The 20355-nt window shown below is 38.6% G+C and overlaps 1 long non-coding RNA gene across 2 annotated transcripts in view; it reads right to left on the reverse strand.

The window, feature by feature from the left end:
• Positions 1 to 642: 642 nt before the first annotated feature.
• The window catches only part of LOC114069529, a 77032-nt gene continuing 57319 nt past the window's right edge, over positions 643 to 20355 (reverse strand). The window contains exon 3 of one of the 2 annotated variants that reach the window (XR_003573794.1): positions 643 to 725. This is a non-coding gene — a long non-coding RNA (uncharacterized LOC114069529). Of the gene's footprint in view, positions 726 to 3854; positions 4126 to 20355 lie in introns of those variants that run through there. The other variant, XR_003573795.1, reaches the window with a different exon arrangement.

Raw genomic sequence — 20355 nt, forward strand, 5'->3', positions numbered from 1 at the left:
AAGAAAGCCCGTTCTTTCTATCATCTTTGAATATTAGTAATTCCAATATTCATCTAATTTATCTACAGCATCTGCATTTTTTCCCCCCCATAAATGGGTTGGAAGGGTGGGGTGTTTGTTGCTGTTTTAGTTTTAAATTACAAATGATCAGGATGATATTTTAAAATTGTTCTGATACATCTAATTTTTAGAGCTATTAAACAAAATTATCTTAGCACAAGTGCATAAGAAGGCAACAGAAAATTACCATGACATCTCTGCTTGGAGCTGTGGACATTTTCCTACACTTCAAAAAATGAGGAAGCATTTTCCCATCTAACTCTCTAGAAAACTGTTTCTTTGGTGCTTTGGCCACCCACTGACATTCTTACACACTTGCCTGTTAATTTTCATCGTATTTCTAGCAGGCATACTCTGAAATCTGTGTATATACATAGATGAATTTACATACATATATGTGTGCACATATATAAAATGTAATCACAACAGAAAGGACCACCACTTCAAAATAAAACATCTCCCAGGTTTTCCCTTCTGAAATGAAGTTAACAAAAGATGAAATCACTAAATATTTCAGTACCTCTGAAGAAACATTACCACCAAAAAACTGTTCTTAATCATGTATGATAATTTTTAATCATGACCTGATTCTTTAATCCTCCTGAACTCTGAACTCACAGCACTTCTGGGAAACAATGTTCCTTTTCAGGCTTCATAAGAGATCTCTTGAAGACAGAGTAAAAATTGAAGATCATCAACTAAAATTTAAATTCTACCACTCTCAAATGTTCCCAAAATCTCCTGTAACCTATGTATCTATTGTCTGTTCCTGAAGAGTGGGATGCAACGTACTCAAACGTTAAAATACACACCTTAAAGACAAAGGCAATACATTAAGAAGATGCCAAACCATTTAGTTAATTGCTTCTGAGATGCAGAATAAATAATAATCCTTCACTACTCCATGCATTGATATTCAAAATCTTCACATGCATGATACTTTAAAATATTTCTTTATTAAATATAATTTTATTTTTCCTTTTGGGTTAAAATTTAGAAGCAGATACGAGCAGTCAAGGCCCCCAAAAATGGGATTCAAGGGACTCTTTTAAAGCAACAAACAATACTAAAATAATTAGCAAACAGGAATAACATTCCAGGGAGGAAGACAACGATGGTAGGCACAGCATCATTACACGGCTTTACTCCGAGTTGACCACATGTCAGTATGGTCAGCCTACTGCAGCTCTTGTACTGAGATGGAACAGGCAGGGACATTGACTTCCTACGGAGAAATTCTCAAAAACTTCAGTGCCCAAGTTTTGACAGATGACACCCAGTTCCCAAAAAGTCAAAGACATCTTAGAAAACTCCAGTCTGTCATAAACCCAGCACTGGAGATAAAAATAGTGAGCTGCCTGAAGCCCCATGTCAGACTCCACTGCTGAGGGGCTTGTTGCCTTTCAAGAATAGAATCTGCGATGGGGACCACGGATATTTTGGGCTTTTCTGTCTTCTTGTCTGAGCAGAACTCGCCTTTCAGATACTTGGTCCTCTACCCCTTCGGGGAACTTCCCCACAGCATGGAGCCAAAGCTCAAAGCCTGAATTGCCCCCAGGAAGGTCGGAGGGGAGAGGACAGCAGAGAACAGTCACACAACACAGACACTGCTGCTGCACAGCACACTGGCTTCTGCTGCAGGATGGGGTCCTGTTGCACACTCCGGGCTTTGACCATGCAAACCAAATGCTATGGTCTCTCCCAAACTCTTTCCAGGATATTCTAGCACGTGTATATATAATAAAATCAACAATACCCTCACCTACAAACCAAGCGGATCCTTCATGATGCTATCAAATCAGATGATGCAGTAGATATTGTCACACTGGCCAAGACATCGTGTCAGGGCTGCCTGCAGGTGACTGGGCTGCTGCTGAGACCTGAACAGGCAGGGTGTGAGAAGTTGCTGGGCACGGCGTAAGGCAGCTTGCTCACATGACAGCTCACAGGGTAAGCAGCTGACACAAGTTACAGACAACAACAGAAGGGGTTGCTGGCCTTCATAGATAGTTATTGTGTTCTTACATGAGAAACAAACTGCACAGATAACCCAAGTGCAAACATGGGAGAAGATGAAGTTGCCCTCCATGGCCAACAGTACCTAGACCATCAGTTCAGTGCTACCATAAGGCCAAGATCACCTGAAGGAAACAGCAAATTTGGGTATGGATTTACTAAAGTTGGCATCAAGGAGGGAAAAGTAATTATGGATAGGTTAACTGGAAGAAGGACAGAGACAGGAAATACAAAGGTGATGAAAAAGTGAAAAAATAAGAGGAAACAAAATAAAGATCGCCAATGTCCCTTGTAATCAGGGCTTTCTGGGGTTACACTGTGCTCCACCCCTGCAGACTTACTAAGTACAATAAAGTAAACCTGTTTTTCTGAAACATCACAGGGGTTAAATGCATTTCTACAGTGAGGAGGAGCACGAGCATGGCAAGAGGGGATACTTCCCCCTGCCACCACAAGGGAGCTCTAAGGGGGCTGATCCAGCATCCTGTTATAACCTTTCTCAGTGACAGGTACAGTACTCACAGCATCACCCTCTACCCAGTCATTTCCCAATACACTGCTGTATCCTGTCCATCTGTATGTTCTACATCTGTTAAAAGTTATGTTTTAGGAAGGAGAGTGATATTACTGTAGTTAGTTTACAAGCAGCTAGGCTGTCACTACAGAAAAGTATAATTAGATTTTCCATTATAGGTTGATTTGACAGAGTGCTTTTCTCTCTTTAGTTTATGATGGGATCACACTATATAGAATTGTCATTCAATATATGACAGATTACTGATTTAGTTTCATGATTATTTATTGGGTTACATAGTTAGGAACACAACATGAATTTTACACTTGTTAATGAAGTATCTGAAGATTTAAACTAGTCTTTCCAAATTTTTGGAAGTGCTTTCTTTTTAAGACTGTATACTTTAATTTACTTTCAATTTACTGTGTAACCATGGCTTCTTCTACCTTAAATAAAATATTTCAATATTTAATGGACAATACAGATGACCTGGATCCTACAGTTTGTTTTTCCTGACAACTATATCCATAGATATGAACAATCTTCTGACTCATTTTGTCAGAGATGCAAGGGATTACTTTGTTTTCTGTTGCAGACACCCCTCAGCATGACCCTTTCATTCCAGAGTTAACCTATCTGTATCGCCAACCCATTAAATTAAATGAATTGTCAAAGTTGAATCTGACAATTCTGGGTAAAAAGCCATTCATCAAGAGATTTTTAATGTAACTGTTAAGTGAACAATGAGAACTTAAAGTAGCAATATTAAGGTCTGTAAAAGCAGTGCCAATTAGCAGTGTAATATTTCTAATGTCATACTTTTCCAGCTCCTAATAGCGCCATTCATTTAACATGTTCACTAGTGGCTTAACCTGAAAGCTTTATGGCAAACATCATGAGCTTTGATATAGTTCAGAGGATAATTTTTTCCAGTTTGTATTTTCAAAGATTAGCCAATCTTTTTATAAATTGCATGTTCAAATATAGTATCTAATATGTACAGACAGAAATCTCCCACAGCTGAATTATCCTTCAATATCCAGCCATAATACAGGTAGTTCCCAGGTAGTTCTATAGTAACTCTAGCAACACCCATTACCTCTCCTTCCTGCCTCTCCCCATCACGGTTCAGTTAGTCCAAAGATATCTTCAAAACCACTTTGTTTGAAATCTGGAAGCTACATGCAAATAGGGGAGAACTCACACCTATGTTATTGTTCTTGACTTCTTTACATTTCAGATACCAGAAGAATCTTGTCTGCTTATTCCTGATTTTGTTGCCATCCTCACCCAAAGACTTACTCAGTCCTCCAGATGTCAGTCTGGAGTTCTCAGTCCTCACACTGTACAGTCTGCTGGCAGTCAGCCCCAGCATCCCCATGGTTTGGTCACTGAAATATTTCCAAGGCCACAGGCAAAGCGACATTCTTGACATTCTCATCACGGGGACATACATGGTTCCTGAGAAATGTCACTCTAAACACCTGAATTCTCAACTTCAGTACTGCTTTCACTACTTTTTGTCCCTTGGAAGACTCAAAGCAGTAGATACCCAATACTGAAAATACAGTTCTATTAACAAAAGATAAGGCCATACTGAGTGCAAAGTCTCATTCCTACTGGTAACCACAGAGGTTTCAAAAAGTTAAGGAACTGAAACACGAGAGTCTGCATAAACCTGTGCATGCAAATGATGCTTGTGATAAAAATTACTACAGATTTGAGCCCTTTTGGCTGTAGCAGCAGAATAGTCCCAAATTTCCTAGAGAAAAATCAGCACAAGTATCAAAGGGCCCTGTCTTAATGCACTTCAAGGATGAGACACTATGTGACTGAGCACAGTGAGGAACAACAGGAAAATATTTAAGACTTAATCAGGCCAACTTTTCCTTCCTGATGTTAGTTCATTAGTCTCTGCACCTCTTCAAAGTTGTCACAACAGGACTTGTCTTCTCAACTGTTTAAATGTTAAAAGAACAAAGAAATTTATAAATCATTTTCTTTTTCCCTGCTCCCCCACAAATTGCCCAGAATATTCACAGGTTCTGCTAGATCCTGTAATCACTGAAGTTATGTAAAATAAAGTCATCCTACTAAACTTTAGCCTCTACATGCAAGTAAGCTGCTTTGGTAAGCTCAAGCCAAACCAGGCAAATAAAACACTTCAGTTTACTCTATAAACAATGAAAAACTTTGTTTCATGAACTAATATTCTCAACATTAACATTTTTCAGAGATTTCTCTTTCTCAGAATGAAAAAATAAAGACTTAATTTCATGTAAAAGTAAAAAAAAAAAAAAAAAAAAAACCACAGTTTATCTTGCTTGTTTCATACAGAACTCATGAAAACACCCAATGCAAATTCCAATAGACTTGTTTTCTGTTGGGTTCACAAAAGACTTGAACATAAACTAATGAGATGATTTTGTGAAAATGTAAATAGATTTTTTTTTTTAAATCAGCAATAAAAGAAAACCTTCTTCCATTCTCATTACAGGAAAAGTGTGCACTTAAATTATTTACAATTGGTTTGTTTGGGGGTTTTTTGCCATTAAAATACCATTTGATTTCTTCTTGTTCTCAGTTTGTTTAGGGAACAGAAAAGAAACAAATCATTTTTCATTTCAATAAATCAGTTAAAAACTTGCTGACTTTCTGCATAATTTAATACAGAATATTTATAGCTTCAAATGAATTAATCACACAGGCAAATTACAGACATCATTAGTCAATTATGCACACCACCACAGGGCGTGCAAATGCAAGACTAATCATACAAGATGTCTTCAAGTGTTACTGAAAAGAAGGTTAAAAACTACAGGTTAAAATCATAATCGTCACAAATACCTCAAATTCCTTTAAGTTTGCAGGATTTCCCTCCAGTGGAAGGAAATCAAAACTTACCTACATACCTGTAAGCTTTTTAATAATTTAATTTCTTGCAAATCTGTTTGTAGAATGTAAATACAATTAGCTCCTCAGCTACAGATTGTTTGGGGGGTTTGGGCACCGGAAGCCTTAGCTGCATATTTGATTAAATAATTATTTCCTTCACCTGCTGCACATTTCAATGCAATGGCAGTTCTTTGGAGAGAAGTGGTTTTTGTGTCAGAAAACAGCTTCTTTAAGATGCCCAGCAGAGCCAAGAAGGCGTATTCAGATGTGTGTAATTAAAATCTTTATCTAAGAAAATAATTAAAAGTTTTATTTAATTAAAACATTAAATTTGAAAGTTCTGTACACAGCTAAAGACACTTTCTGCAGCATAGCTACACCAACTACAAGTGTTACATTCCACTATATATAATTGGCCTTTTTGAGTCGGTAATTCCCTTCTTTGTCTTAGAAATTACTTTGAGGCACATTAAGATCCAAAGAAATGAAATGCAGAGATGGGTTATCTAATTTGGAGCAGCCCCAGCATGGCTACATGAGATGGTGGCAGCACATCACAGCTACTTTATCAGGGCCCGAAAGTGGGGCCACTTGTTTCCAGTATAGCCTTATACTGGAAATACATGCTGCTTCTGAGCCTAATTTCCTTGCAGTCACATTATTTATTTCTGTATCCTGCTGTATCCATGGGCTGGCCTGGGCAGGATGCCCCATTGCAGGTGTCCTGCCACAGAACCTCTTCTCAGAAAGGAAAAGACTAAATTTCTTAGGTATTTTTCTCTGTAACTGGCTTCAGTGCCACCATCTTGACCCTCACAAACACACACCATGAAATCTTTTGTGTCTTTAAGTGATCAAACATCAGCTGCAGGGGAAGAGTCATAGAATGATATGAGTTGGAAAAGACCTCTTAGATCGTAGAGTTTAAATGGATGATGCGTCCAGAGACAAAAAACTCACATGACTAAGCTGAGATAGTCAGGCTGGTATTGGTTCTTAAAGTAAAAATTTTAATTAAATAATATTAATTCTTCATGGGTTTCATTTAGCTGTTTACATCAATATTTTCATAATAAAAACCATTACGCATCTATTGAGCAACATACTGATCTGCCTTAACTTGTCTGGAGAAAGACAGCTCTGTGTTTGTGCAAAACTGTATAGCCTCCCTTTAGTTATTCCTCAAATCCTCTCCTGTCACCACAGAAATCATTTTTAGTTGCTCAGTGGGGTTAAGGTCAAAATACCACAAGGCCACTCTGTCCTAACTCAGTTCTTCATTTCATCAAGTTCACATCTTGCTCTTTCCTTTTTCTCCTCTCTTCTTCACATAAGTTTAATCTTTACCCTCAGCCCACTATTTATATTATCAGCTATTTTTCCAGTCATACAGCTAAATTTAAAAACATAAAATAGTGCAGTTTGTGGCTGTCTGACCAGTTCAGTTTTTTTCACGGGATTCAATCATAAAAATTGTTTAGCTTGTGCACCTTTGCACCAGCACTTCGAAAAGCAACTAAGCATTCCAAGGGAGTTTGCACTTCCTTTGGTTACTTCCCCTGGTGCAGAGTCTCTCTTAAGTGTTTCAGAGTGACCAGACAGAAGTGAATGTTTTATCTGAACTTGGCAATAGAATGTATCTCATTAACTCCTGAATTTAAAAACAATACTACAAAGAGCCATTGCAAAGCTTTTCCTCTCATTTCGTGCATAAGTCAATAAACCCCTTAACATTAAAAATTAGTGAGCCTAACTATGCTGCAAAGGAAGGCATTAAATACCACTGCAACAATAAGTGTAAAAACCAAACTTGTTAAAGTTCACAGGAACAAGAAATTAAAGATTGATAGCAGTGCTATCACTGAAACCCTGCACACATTCACCTGCATACAGCACAGCTTAAAACAAGCTACGTGGAAACAAAATTAGCATAAGAACTGTGACATTTTATGAGGTGTTTCCACATTCTGTATTGAGAATGAAATAAACCTAATCAAAAGAAAAACAGAAATAGGGAGGGGTGTCTTGGTTTTGCATGATTTGCTATCACTACAGGTTTTAAGGAAAACACTAAAACATGCCTGTCTCATACGGTTTTTTCTGAGTTTTGAGACATTTTAGGCACACTTGAAAGCACACAACTAAGAAATATATTTTTCTTGTGACATTCATGCAGTGGAGGAATTCACTAAAAGCCAAAAAAATCACTATTGCAAACAAGGAGCACAGATTGACAAGGAAGGTCAAGTTCATACTCCAGCTATATCTCAGTGATTAAGCAGATCCTGCCAACTTTTCTTTAAACACAAATGTTGGTAGAAGGAAATAAAGGGAATAAGTCCATTGATAGGGGAAGAAGGAAAGAGAAATTACTATAGGCCATAAGCTCACTTGTGAAAGGTCCTACCATCAGATTGCTTTCATTTTGCAACTGCAAAGGAAAATAAAAAGATCCAGTTTCAAAATTTATAAGTGTATATATTTAGAGGTAAGGTGTCTGCTTTAATGTTTCTACTGAAACCTGTTATACTAAAACTAAATAATAATAATTAGGTAGAGCCATTCTTTCACATTAAATTCAAAAGAATCTGACCTCAAACACCAACCTGTCAAATATCTATGGTTCTATATTGAAAGCTGAAGAGTTGGGGAATTTTAAGCTTAGCTTTACAAATGAAGACCTTGAAAATCTCACTTAAATATCAGCTTGCATTTTTGAGCTCTGTGTTTAGTTTAGCTGTTGACCAGGAGATGGCAGCAGTTCCCACTGAATTTATTTACATGACTACGAAATTACAGCATATTAAATCCAAAACAAATATGAACCATATGCAGATTATAAATATGAAATCATAAATCCTGCAGATGCTCTTAAAATATAATTCTTCATCAGGGGACTGTATTATATGTGTATTTCTATGGTGATCATTTGCTTCTGGGTCACCTTCAGAAATGAATTAAAAATTGATGTATTTTCATATGCCGTGGCATATTCTTTGCAAGTCAGAAACCAATGATTTATTCCCTTATTTATAGATTCAGTAATAATACACTGCAGAACGTGGAATGATCTGTGGGCAGTGGGGGATAAAAGTTTTAAAGCGTGATTTACAGCTGTAAGGAAGGAAATATCCACAAGTCAAGGATAAAGATGGGATACAGGGTATGAGGGTGTTACTAGTCTAAAGGAACTGGACTTTGAGGGGAGGAGGGGATGGGATAACAACTTTACTCCTGGAAATATGGAGCAGAGATCTGGAGAAAGAGGGATGAAACCGAAAAACAGAACACAGGAGGACCTCTGTAACCTCTTTAAAAACTAAAATCTTATGTAAATCCGAAAACAAGCTGCTTCAAATCATGACTAGTGTACAAACACATGAAAAAAAATGCAATTCAGAAATGTGAGCAGCACAACGGATTTTAAGGTGCAGCTCATTAACGATTGCCGCTGTAAGGGACAAGGGTATCAGAATCAAGAGGATGCTTAAGTTTTTTCTTCCCATGGACAATGTGACAGTTTCAGCTGCTTTCACAGGCCTCATCATTATACCAGTGCAATCCTGTCAGCTGCTGTAAAATCAGTACATTACCTCCCTCACAGTGGGCAAAGCACACCTTGCAGGGTCAGTCACCACTGCCATAAGCAACTCAAGGAAAACTCATCTACCCATTCATAAACTGGAATATTGCTTACCACAACAGAGCAAGAGCAACAGCACAAACATATAAACACGAGTCACAGCAGTGCTGGAAATTTCATCTCCTCAGATTAATGTATGTACTGACAAGCAGTATCTTCAGCCACTGATGAGTAGTAATAGAAAGGCCTGGGTTGGAAGGGACCTCCAAGATCATCTGGTTCCAACTCCCCTGCCATGGGCAAGGACATCTTTGACTAGACCAGGTTGCTCAGAGCTCCATCCAACGTGGCCTTGAACACTGCCAGGAACAGGGCAGCCACAGCTTCTCTGGGAAACCTGTTCCAGTGCCTCACCACCTCACAGGGAAGAATTTTTAACTCGTGATCTGATCTGAACCTACTCCCAGTATTCTGTATATGGTTGCTCAAAACATCATTTGGCATCAGCCTCTCACCAACCCAGATTTTCTGCCACAATATTCAGTCTTTTCTCAAAAGCTTCTGCTAAGTATTGTGGTGTTTCAATGCACCAAACTTACAGGTTCTAGGCAGGAAAAAAAATATAAGCAGGAACTTCCTTTATTAAAAGTTGGATCATGGAAATCACGAGATTTGAGAGTTTGTCTGTTATTTGCAGAAACAAACAAACCAAAAAGGCAAATCAGCAGAAAATCTAGTGTATAATATTTCAGTTGCTTCCTTTCTGACTGCACTGTCTTTTTGGCTCCTTAATTTAGGAAACTACTAACAGTACTACGTGACTGAGAACATGGAAGTCAACCTTTAACAACTGAATGGTCTCATGTTCTTCAAACTGCAGTTAGCAAGAGCTAATGGTGTCTGACACCTGCTGAAAGGTTTAGCCATACTTGCAGATGGCATTTGATGAATAATTATGTCTTTGGAATGACAAATCAGCGGTCATTTGCGTTTGCTAGGAGTGCTAGACCTCCAGATACTGCAGAATAAAAAAAAAAATAGCTCTACATCCTGCTGTCTACCTTTCTTCTAATGTATTTGTTTATTTTTAAATGTGAGAATGCCTAATCTGTCATATCTCATGAGGCTGAAAGCCTGTCATATCACTTCTTTACTAGCTAAATGAAGCAAACAAATGAAGAGCATGCTGTAACATGGGGTAGAAAAACATCAATATTCTGACAAGAATGAAATTTTAGGACCTTTTTCTCTGGCCTCAGAAGGAGACACTTCATTATGCTGGCAGAAGGAGAGGCCAAAAGAGGAGACAATTGGCTGACACGCAGCCCAGACAACAGGAGGGTCACGCTGTTTTGGCAGGTGGAAGCCTTACGAACACGGGGCAGAATTTACAAATACCACTTCCTCATGTGAAAGCATCTGCCAGTCCATCAGTAAAGCAATGTACATCTTTGTGCCTGTCAGATCTGTCTCAGTTTGTCTGACGCCCTCCTTGCCACACATACTCATGCAACTACGTGCTTTCACAAGGCAAAAACATCACATGCTTTGTTTCAAGACTAATCAGCTGCAGTGTGTTTGTGACAATGCATAAATCCCACTCAGAACTCCAGGCAGTGGAAGCAGAAGCAACTTCACAGACAGCCACAGCTGTGCAACAAGTATTGATCCAGCTGCAAGGAAAATGGAAGGTCACAATTACATAAAGTGAGTCAAAACAGTTTTTTTTTTAATACACCCTAGAGTTGGGCTACTTTTTCCAAGAATAGCAAAGTTTATTTTCTCCCTATGAACAAAGTTGGGGTTTTTTTTTCAGAATGTTAATTTAAAGTTATCTTATGCAACAACACTGTGAAGAAACAAGAATTCTGTGAAATTTTGCACTGTCAGTTTCTTGCCAGAAATAGAACTTTTAAAGCTAATCTTCCATAATGTATTTCACAAAGTTCTCCTCAGCAGATTATAATTACATGATTTCTGACACCTGCTGGTAATTTGACTTCTTAGGCCAATGTTTTCTATTTATAACTCTTTACTGAAATAAACAAAAAAATACCCTCTACTAAAATAATTTGTCCGTTCATTACTGAACTAAAAAAGTGACTTCAATAGATCTTTAAAAAAGGCTTTAGAAAGTATGCATCTTATATTTTTTCTCTCAAAGGTTTAAATCTCCTATATTAACATATTCCTAATCTTTACCACTTGATAATAAGAACAATCTACTACATATTAGTAATTGGGGCTGAGGCATGGGAAATACTGATAGTTTTTGTATTTTTGAAACATGGAATGGGGGCTTTGGTCAGTTCATCACATCTCTCTGCTGCCCCTTACTGCTCACACTGCCACAGTCCTCTACTAACTTGTCCAATGGGAGCCCTTCCCACGGACTACAGTTCGTCACAAACTACTCCACCATGGGTCCCTCCCACAGGATGCAGCCCTGCTGTACAGGCGTGGGCTTTCCATGGGGTCACACGTCCAGCCCCTGCTCCATCAAGGGCTTCCCACAAGGTCACAGCCTCCTTCAGGCATTCACCTGCTCTGGCATGGGGTCAGCCACGAGCTGCAGCTGGATCTCCATGGGCTGCAGGACAATCTGCTCCAACACCTGGAGCAGCTCCTCCAGCTGGCACTGCCTGTATCAATCATGGGAGAATCACAGAATATGCCGAGTTGGAAAGAACCCACGAGTATCAAGTTCAACTCTTGGCCCTGTACAGGACCACCCCTAAGCATCACACCATGTGTGCTTCTGACACCTTATACTCAGACTTTTATGTCTGGTCATTAGAATCACACAAACCAATGCTTTAACTTAAACTTCTGTCTTGAAAACACATTTTTCTTTCCTTTCATAGTTCTCCTCTCAATAACAAACAAGACCTATGTGGGTCTTTGGCAGTTTTTGCTTTTATCACCCTGAAGTAAGAAGCCCAAGACCATAGACATAGTGAAATTGAAAAAAAAAAAATCCACAAAAAAGATCAGTAGCTAGTTGTTTTCTTAAGTAAAATGACAAGTACCTGATTTATTTAAATGCAACAGGTAAGTGATAAGGAAAAACGTGTGTGGTGAAACACACCGAGACCTTTCTTTGCTGGGAGGCAATTGCAGATATAACCAAGTGACAGCCTCCTGCTGAAAATGCTTTTCAAAAGGAGCCTTTTGTACAGAAATCCACACATCATTCAGCTTTGCTGAATGCTGAAATGAAAAATAGATGCCTAGTGTCATACAGCTATACACTGCTTATGAGTGAAAATGTGATCATTTTGCATTAACTTGCCCCACAGCACTGGAGTTCCATCAAAGCATCAGAAGGAAATTAATGCTTTCATATAGCACCCAAGAAAAATATGAGATGTTGCTCACTTTGCCCTCCAGACAAAGAGGTATACACCAGTAGCTGAGAGGTAATAGCTTTCAGAAGAGAACATGAACTCTAGACTTTTATTAAAATCATTATTTAATGTGCAAAAAAATAATGAAGCCACAGCCTTGGCATTTAAAACAGCAATTTGTAGTCATTACATCTTACATCATGAGGCTTATTTTGTAAAAAGCCAGTCTTTCTCAAATTAAAAATTCATCATAAACTCCCACAGATTATGTAGTCCTTTAAATGATGCCATTTCATACAGATTTATTCCAGCTAAACAAAGAGCCAGTAAAGTGGCACACATAAAACATCAATTTCACTGCTTTCTCTCTGGAAAGACCTTTCTACTCCTCAGACTGTTACGAAATCTCACACGAGGCTTGACTAATGCATGGATATTTTAGTAATTTCACCTTCCAGGGACATTTTAGACCTTAATTTGTCATTCTACTTGCCCCCACTGTAGAGTGAACTGTAAAAAAACCTTTAATAGAAGGTTTATTTCTTCTCTTTTCATACTTAGAACAGCAGTTTGCAAAGTGAGTGACAGTAAGATGACAACAAGCCTAAGTGGATCCCTCTAACTGATGAGCATTTAATCCATTATGAATATTAGATTTATTTTGATGGAAAAATAGGCAGTTAAAATGTGTTCCTCTCCAGTAACAATCCTGTTAAGAACTTGTGTGGCAAAGTGATGCAGCCCTATGTAAACTGATGTGTTAATTCTGCTTTATATAAAACTGTTACGCCTGATTTTCTTAAAGCAAAGTAATTTTTACTACACATCATAGCACAAGAATATTTTCATGTTTTATTAGATAAATCCCTTGTAAGATGACCGTGGCCTGACAAGAAGATGCAAGATTACACATTCCTTCCATATATTCCTAGCAAAAGAATTTACCCAGTAATTTGGGGAAGTGCAAATGAGATTTACATGTGTATCAGCAAGAGAACAAAAATGCGCTGCACGTTTTCTCTCTTTGCTGCTTCAAGACTTTTAATTACCATTTGAGCTATAACACTGTCAAGAAGTTGGGATCCCTTTTGAAAAGAACATTGAAAGAGCCGGTTCCTCCCCCAAATTATTTTAACATATGGACCCGAATCAGCACGTAACGCCACCTGTAATTTAGTTTTTCTGTGTTGAATAGGCATGCTGATTTTGATCCCCCTCCTCCTTTCAGCAGAAACAGTACATTTAAATTAACTTGTTTCAAAGCATGTCCTCTACTGTCTTCCAAACGTCTACACTCAAAACACCTCTCCCACAGACGGCAATGCAGCTTTTTCTATACCCTTTGGTGTTCTGTACACTTGCCACATTAGATTTTAATTAGGGGCTATAGCAAGGGGCTAACCATGTTTTTATTGAGAGACTAAAACACTGCATTTGTTACTATACTTCCCATCTAGCTAAGTGGCTTGTTCTTTAGCTATATTCCAGCGAGTCTCTCCTAGACTTACCTCCACATGCCTGTAAGTACATAAACTTTTTTATTAACCCTACAGAAAAGTTTTTACTCAAGTTCCACAAAACCTCCCCAGGAGTCTCCAAGTCTCCATTGCAAAGCCAACAGGCCTCACACGCTCACTGAAACTGCTGTTTGACAGAGATTTCTGCAAAATTGCGGAGTCGAGTTGGAAAACGGTTTTTCAATAGAGACATAAGATTGCAGGAATCCAGAACTGAACTGCACAATACACAGCCTAGATGATATAAAAATATTTTCAAGCTTGTTCTGTTTAAAAGAAGGCTGCTGTACTCTTAACAACCACCATTTCAGGAACTTAAAAAAGAGAATGGCCCTCAAGACAGACAGGAAAAAAAAATTAGATGAGGTCTCTGATAAGTTTCTATAACCAAATTATGCCAGTGCCCTTTCAAAACTGCAATCTGAAAATCCATTTAAGATACTTAATGAAATATACCACTTAAAGGAAAAGCAAAAGTTAAGAAATTTAATCATTGTTTCCAATTGGAAAGATATAATCTTGCAGTTACTGCACAATACTTCAATCTGAACAGTTTCACAGTGAAGCTGACAGAACCCTGCACTAGCTCACAATGGTTACTGTATGGACATTAGTGATGTTTAGGTCCCTGTTTTATTAGTTTTTTACTCATGAATCTTGGCGTCTTTGAAGGAAATACAAATATTTACTTTTAGCCAAGAAATAGATCACAGAAATTATGAAAATAACCAGTACCTTGATAATTCAGGAACTAGTTAAGGGTTGCTTAATATCTTAGAGTCTAAGAAGTTTTCCTCATAAAACTGTTCTGAATTATTCTGACACTAATGGGAGGTTTATTTTCACATTTCTCAATTTAACTACAGATCTTAAAAAACCCCAAAGAAACCTGAATGTTGATGCACTACCTGTAGAATGAAAAAACCCTGGAAGAACCTGATGTCTAGCAAGGGCAACTGCAAGGCTGCACCACTACCAGAACACTTTGGCATGCTCCTTCGACCTCCACTACACAACATTATTAAGGAGTACTAGAAATCAAGGCACCCCTGCTCAATATCCCTAAGAGAGTGCTGAATCCTCCCAGACAGGCATCTTTTTAAACATTCACCTCCTAATTACCTCCAGTTATATCACCCCAGACTGAGGCAAGGCAGTTTTACAAGGTTGCTGCTCTTTTTAAAAAAGAAGGATCTTTGTAAGTAATCCCAATAGCTAACAGATAAAATTCTCCTTCCATACTGCATACAGCTTCTTGGGTGTTAGTGCTATGGTCTTTAGTGCTTAAATTCCAGCAAAATATTAAAAATTATGGTCTCTTTTCACTATATAAAGACCTACTGTAAGATTTCTAAGAGAGCAAGCATGAGCAGCATTAATAGAGCTATGCCATTTCAAAGGAAAAATGAAATTACTTTTAGAACCATAAAAATGGGTTATTCATTGAAAGTAAAGACAATGAACTGGTCAGGCCAACTGTTATTTTCAGTGTATCTTTTCTCCTACATTGTGCTCACCTTTTCTCCCCAGGCCTAACAAACATTTGAAATTATTATGTATTCAAGAACGGTGTATTTGCTGAAAGAAAGACAAATACTTCTTTAGCTTGAAACTCAATTTGTGGTTGAATGATTAATGTCATCTAGGTCTTGCAATTACATAAGTTTGGATGTCACCCAGGGGGTTCAGGTTGTCATGCCAGTAGAAGTACATATATTTCTTCTCAGTTCAGTGCACCACAGGGCACGTTTCCCTAGATGGAGTACAGGCTCCCTCTATAGTTACAGTCCAGCAGCCAACACTGCCTGGTCTGACCACAACAGCTGAAATTTAAATTCTTGTTTCCTTATGGCAAAGCAAAAAAGGACAAGAAGATATTCCTGCATAATCTGTTGCATCACCTGCCTTCCAGTTACTACTCTGATTGCCATCAGAATTACTTTTTCATAGCTAATTGCTAAATAAAATCAAAAAATATATAACCAAAAAGTGATTAATCAAATACAGAATTTATATTTAGTCACTTTGATCGAGTCTTGCTTCACATTAACATTTCAGATGAACTCTTCTTTTATCGTGGTCTCATTAATATTCTGTTAATATCATCTGTCTTAATTAACAAGCAGTACATACCTTTTGTTCTCTTCCCCATGGTTTATATTTTGTGTCTTTGTTTTCACAAAGTAGATAACACACTATTTCCATCTCCCACAACAATCATATCTACTCTGTGCAAAAAACCAGTCACCCCTCTAGTCTCTAAGTCTGTCGCAGGCCAGGATCCCCAAAAACTACATCTGGCCATTCTAAGCCCGGTGTTTGCTCTGCTGCCAGGCTACCTGACTGCTAAAAGTGACCGTGCTTCTAAGCTCAGTTTGAAATTTAAACTGCAGAAAAACTTGCCTTAGCTTAGCTGTTCTGAGGGGATGAGTTTGCTGCCCACACTCATGTTCCTGACCTCTGCACTCCATGCTCCCCTAGCCGGCACGCCAGGCGGGTAAATAAAAGGGATGGATTTGCACGTGCTCATGCCAAGCTGTGTCTGCAACGAGCATCATGCAGAGGGACAGAAGACTGCAAGAAACACTGAAGGAAAAAGTTTGCTCATCCAGATGGCCTCTGCCCTTTACAGCATGAGTGCTTCAGTCCACCTTAAAGCAAAGTCACATGTGCCAACTTAACCCCTTCCTGCCAGTTGTGGGTCTTGGGTCCAAGGAAAGTTGAAAGCATGTACTCAGGGACAGTTCAAAAGGTGTTTAAGATACAGCTCCTAATTCCTGTGAGCAATAGCATGCACCCTGAGGAGAACCCCAGTGAGAATGCTTGGAATTCCTTCCAGGATAAAGAAATTAGGTCTTTAAAATAGCTTCCTTAGCTGTGCCCTGGAAGGGCGTAAAAGTATTCACGTATCAACTTACTGGATCTCAGTGAAAAGCTAAAAACTCTCCTCTTTGAAGCTGCACCCAAGAGGAGAAACTTAGTATCCCCTCAGTTCCTCTCTCCTGCCCAGCTGGCAGCAGCAGCGCCGCTGGACACCCAAGCAGATTCCCTGTCAACACAAATCTCTGCCCCATCCCACTCACCAAGCACCTCTTGCTAAGGCAACTCTCACATGTTGGGTGCTGAGGTAGTTAAACATCAAGTCACAGCCCATAAAGCTGGTAAACTACTTCTAGGGCCACATCTAAAATAACACATCCCTCTGCAACACCCCAGAGCCTTGCAAACCCTATCACCACCTCACAAAAACCTTACTCCACCACCAAGGCTTTTACACGTTTGTTCTCCTTTGTCAGCTGTCACATCAGCCAGTAAACCCCTTCCACAGTCTCACCACTTTGCATGCCTTGAGTAACCCTCTCAAATGATCTTTCTGTTCTCCAGGAACACCGACTCAAGAATGTCACACGCAGGGAGGGGAGCACACAGCAATGTTCCAGAACCCCAGCAATATTGTTGAAGGGCAGACTGGACTTAAAAAAAGGATAAAACAGTTTACAAACACCATTTAATTCACTCAATCACAGTGAGAAAGAAGTTGTAACACTTATTATAACTTTAACTATGGAATCATAAAATGACCTATGTTGAAAGAGACCTTAAAGATCATCTTGTTACAACCCCCCCTGCCTGGGGCAGGGACACCTTTCACCACATCAGGTTGCTCAGAGCTCCATTGCACATGGCCTTGAACATTTCCATGGATGAGGCATCCACAACTTCTCTGGGTGACCAGTTCTAGTGCCCTCACCATCCTCACAGTACGGAATTTTTTCCTCCCTTCAGGTACTATTATTTGTGGTTTATTATACTACTTTTATTTGCTAGGCTACCCTTTTCACTCAAGCCTGATTGTATTTATTGAATGAAACAAAAATTAACAGAAGCTGCAGGTTTGTCTATGTTCCAGTCCACCCTTGCACCCAGGAAATATCAAGTTCCTCAAAGGTAATACATAACTTTCTTAATAATGGTAGTACTGCAGTATCGTAATTTTTTGCAGAAATTGAAAGTATCACCCACTTGTAATTAAAACATACATATTATAATTACCTTTAAAAGACATTTTGAAATAAAAACCTACTTAGAGTAACACTAATATTAATAAATACCAAAGTGGAAAAAAAATCTGATTCAGAAGTACTAATCTGGGCAATGACTCATCATCTACACCAAAAACACCTTAGCTAACACAATCAGTTTAACTTTATGACCATCATCCATAGCACATCAAATAATCCCCTAAAAAAACTTATGGCATCTGAGCACAAGACCAAAGCCATTTTTATGGCAAAACACCTAGAGAAAAAAAAAGGCAAAAAGAATTTAACTGGCATCCAGCCATTCTGAAAAAGCGCTGAGCAGCAGTCTCAGCCTCAGGGATGTCTGTATTCATGATTTTTCAATAGAGACAAAAGTTTAATCTTTACGCACAAAACATGACATTTTTTTCAGATAACACAAAACTGGGCAAGTGGCTGATTCACCAGAGGGTTGTGCTGCCATCCAGAAGGACCTCAACAGGCTGGAGAAATATGCTGACAGGAAATGTATAAATGGGAAATGCAAAGTCCTGCACCTGAGGAGGAATAAAACCACATTCACCTGAACAGACAGGCTGGAAAGCAGATGTGGGCAAAAGGTCCTGGGGGTCCTTGTGGGCACCAGCTCAAGCAGTGCCCTCTTGGAGCAAATAAGGACAAACAGACTCCTGAACAGCCCCGTGACAGGACAACAAGAGATGGGCATTAAATAAAATAGAGGTGATTTTACCTAAGCTTAAGAAAGCACTTTTCTGCTATGAAAGTGGTCAGACACTGGTAGAGGTTGCCCCTGGAGATACTCAAAGCCCAATGGGCCATAGCCCTGAACAACCTACTCTGAGGATGAGATTAGATTAGATGATCTCCAGAGGTGCCATTCTGCCTCAAAAAAAAAATAAAAAAAATAAAAAAAAAATCAAGGTCACAGTGAATGGTTCTCTCAGTTTACTCTTTCTACCACCCAGAAAACATCACTCATTGACTAAAGTAAAATAAACACACACGCACACACACACCAACACACACACACACACACAGATACGCAAAAGCCAAAACAAACCAAACAAAAAACCACAACAACCCTAACCCAAAAAACCAAAAATCTAAAAACAAACAGAAAAAACCCAGCAACAATAACAAATCAACTGAAATTCAAGAAATCTTATCTGGAAATCATTAAGTGAACTTTTTCCTTCAAGGATTGTAACTGCTGCACCAAGACAATTAGTCCACTGTTCATTTACACATTTGAAAACCCATAGGAGCAAGCAGAGTATTTCACTACTGAACAGAAGCAACACACAATTTTCCCAAGTTTTCTATAATTACAGTATTTGAACCAATGCAAGAAGCAAAACATTCACAGAAGATTTATCTCTTACCACTTTCAAGGGAGAATAAACATTATTAGCAGTCACGCATGAGCCATAAAGCCTACCAAGCTACCTAATCAAGCAAGGAGAAGACTATTCTTGCTGTTCACCACTTTCCTTGTGAACTCCCTCTATTGACACCAACTGTGTAACAGACAATACTTCAAATCAGCCAAATTCTTTACTCAAAACCCTAGAAAGAGTTGTTAATGGTTTGAACCTCTATTCTTAATATTTTTCAGGTTTACTTGGTAGGTATTTTTCCTTCTTGCTTTTTGTTTGATGGGAAAGGGGTGGAAGAACCAAATCCATCAATGTTTTAATATTAATAAGAATCCTTAGCTGATCCCAAACAGTATTTCTCAACAATTAAATGGAACAAACAAGCCTCAGGAAGTTTTTCTTTGTTTGTTTTAAACAACATACTCCATCCAACCTGACCTGTTTCCAAGACCCTGGCATATGAAACTGATTAAATAACAGATGAGAAAGTTAAATACTTTCACCTCCTATGAAAAACAGTTTAAGAATCTGAAGAAATGAAATGAATTCTTAACTCCAGCACCCACTACCCCAGGTGCTGTGTTCCTACACTGCCTGCAAGTACAAGTCTGTAGGCAAGCCATGATTACTCACTGGCTACATATAAAAAATCACCCTGTTACTCACAGTAGAACTTCACTAAAAATATTGTTTGCTACTAAAAACAAACACTTATATGATAAGGCTTATATGCTGTACTGCAGCAATCATCTGATGACAGCAAAACCAAATGCAATCCCTATGTTCTCTCTTCCACAGAGTTATCATCCTAAGTCATTTAGAAAACTTCATCTGCAAGATGTATGTTGTTAGGGGCACGCAACATAAATACAAGAAACCCCTAAAAAATGCACATAGCATCACAGCAAACAGGTGGAAGCTGGATTTGACAGAAGAAATATTGGCTGTTCCTCTGTGTGGAAATGCATTCAGTAATCTCCCTTGATGATTAATATATCCCACGT

Source organism: Empidonax traillii, unplaced genomic scaffold, assembly GCF_003031625.1.
Source record: "Empidonax traillii isolate 1590-97213 ecotype Southwest subspecies unplaced genomic scaffold, ASM303162v1 scaffold1289:size253552, whole genome shotgun sequence".
In the NCBI taxonomy this organism is placed as follows: domain Eukaryota; kingdom Metazoa; phylum Chordata; class Aves; order Passeriformes; family Tyrannidae; genus Empidonax; species Empidonax traillii.